Here is a 2,808-nt window from a genome sequence, read left to right on the forward strand (position 1 = left end):
ATTGACTAACGATGAATATTTTCTTGATTGAAATCACTCTCTTAAAACAGGAAAAATGTGACAACTTACATAAAATTATTACAATATTTTTCATCTTTAAAAAATTGCTATGAATAATTGCCCATTTGCAACATCAATCCCTTTCATTATAAAATAGTTCACAGAGGATTATAACAGAAGTCACATTAGTCATTTTTACATGTATATATTATCTTAGTTCCTATGCTTTTTAAAGTACTGCATACAGATCCCTTTAAAAAAATTCTTTAGTTTGACAGTTGGCAACTAGTCAATGCTGAACCAGCTTCCTGCAAAAGGACACTATTTTGCATGTCCTTGGAGACTGGATAATGTGTAATGTTTTACTTAAAAATCTAATTAAGTTTAAATTGAAATTCTTTGGATTTTTAATAGAGGAAGAAGCATTTTGGTGCCTTTTTCACTTAAATGTTATATTTGCCAGTCTGTCTGGGCCAAACAGCCTCCATTTATAAATACTTAATATTGTTATTTTAATGTTGGCATTTGGTCTTGGAACTTAAAGAAAACTTTGTTGGATGTTTCCTACCCTCTATTGCAGTTGTTTTCCTTCAGTTTGTATGAAACAAATAAGACTCTTGCTGTCATTTTGTATTTGTAAAGACTATTTACTCTTTTCTAAACATTTCAATTGTAAACACTGTAAATGGTCATCTTCAAGAACTTTTTACCCCTGCTTTTTGTTCGGACTCACAGCAACCCTGTATAGGATTTTACATTGAGCATCTGGTCGGGTAAAACTACCAATTCTGTCTTTAGCTGTCCAGTTGTTGTTGTTGTTAAGTGCCGTTGAGTCGGTTCCGACCCATAGCGACCCTGTACAGGGTTTCTGAGGGTGTAAATCCTTACAGGAGTAGAAAGCCTCATCTTTCTCCCGCAGAGCGGCTGGTAGTTTTGAACCACTGACCTTAAGGTTCGCAGCCCGATTCGTAACCACTACGCTACCAGAGCTGTCCAGTGCTTATCCTAAATTATGAATAGCACCAAAGCATTGTCAAATATAGTGCTGGAAAATGCACCTCTCAGATTGGAAGACACTCAAAATATGACAGGGGAAGAGCTGCCACCTCAAATAGAATTGACCATGATGGCATGAATGGAGTACTGCTTTTAGGACCTTCATTTGCTGATGGGGCGCAAGTCAAAATGAGGAGGAAGAACTGCAAGCATCCATTAATAATCAGAACATGGAGTGTATGAAATATGAATCTAGGAAAATTGGAAAGTGTCAAAAATTGAAATAGAATGAATAAATATTAATATCCTAGGCATTAGTGAGCTGAAATGGACTGGTATTGACCATTTTGGCATTTACATGGTTTATTATGCTAGGAATGACAGATTGATGAAAATGGCATCACATTGAATATCAAAAAGATCATTTCAAGATCTCTCTTGAAGTACAATGTTGTTTGTGATAGGACAATACCCATATGCCTATAAGGAAGACTAATTAACATAACTATTATTCAAATTTATGTGCCAACCACTAAATCCAAAGATGGTGAAATTTAAGAATTCTATCAACTTCTCAGTCAGTTTGTTGTCCTGTGGTGATCTGCATGTTGATGAGATGCTGGAAGCTATGCTACCAGTATTTTCAGTGTTGGCAGGGACACCATGGTAGACAGATTTTAGCTGAACTTCCAGACTGAGACAGACTATGAAACAGGAGACATAAGTAACTTTCTAATATTTAGCCAACTACAAATACGAGTGAAACACTGTCAGCACCAGAATACTGAACAGTGAAACATGATTAACAGCCTCAGATATGGTGCAGGAAAATGAGCCTCTCAGGTTGGAAGGCATGGAAAATCTGACTAAGAGTGTGGCCTCTTCAGAATAGAGTTGACCATGATGCGAATGGAGTAGAGCTTTTGGGTCCTTCATTTGCTGATGGGGAAAAACTTTTAAGGATGAGAAAGACTTGCAAGAATTCATTAATAACTGGAACATGAAATGTACAAAATTATGATCTAGGAAATTTGGAAGGTGTCTAAAAAGGAATGGAACACATAAAAATCGATATCCTAGACTTTAATGAGCTGAAATAATCTTGTATTGGCTGTTTTAAATACAGTGTACAATGTGAGGAATGGTATTGAATGTATCATCATGAAGAACATTTCAAGAACTATCTTGAAGTAAAATGCTGTCAATGATAGGATAATACCCACAATTCTACAAGGAATGCCAGTTATTACCATTATTATTTAAATGTATGCACCTACCATTTAAACCAGTGATGAAGAAATTGAATAATTCTACCAGCTTAAGTCTGAAATTGATTACACATACAATCAGACCAGTAATTGGAATGCAAAGGTTCGAAACAGAGGAAGGATCAGTAGTTGGAGAATATGGTGTTCATGAAAGAAATGTTGGAGATTGCATGACAGAATTTTTTTATACTAATGACTTAATTGTAAATATCTGTTTTAAATAACATAAAAGACAACTACACACATGCACTGTGCCTGATGGAATACATAGACATAAAATTGACTACTTCTGTGGGAGGAGACTTTGGAAAAACTCCATATTATCTTCCAAAACAAGGGCAGGGGCACACTGTAGAACAGACCATCAATTGCTCATGTGCAAGTTCAGGCTGAAGCTGATGAAAATAAAAACAATTTACGAAAGCCAAAGTATGACCTGCAACATATCCCACCTGAATTTAGAGATAATCTCAAGAACAGATTTGATGCATTAGCCATAAATGACAGAAAACCAGAAGTGTTGTGTGATGACATCAAGAACATC

The sequence above is a fragment of the Chrysochloris asiatica genome, unplaced genomic scaffold (genome assembly GCF_000296735.1).
Source record: "Chrysochloris asiatica unplaced genomic scaffold, ChrAsi1.0 scaffold00082, whole genome shotgun sequence".
Lineage (NCBI taxonomy): Eukaryota > Metazoa > Chordata > Mammalia > Afrosoricida > Chrysochloridae > Chrysochloris > Chrysochloris asiatica.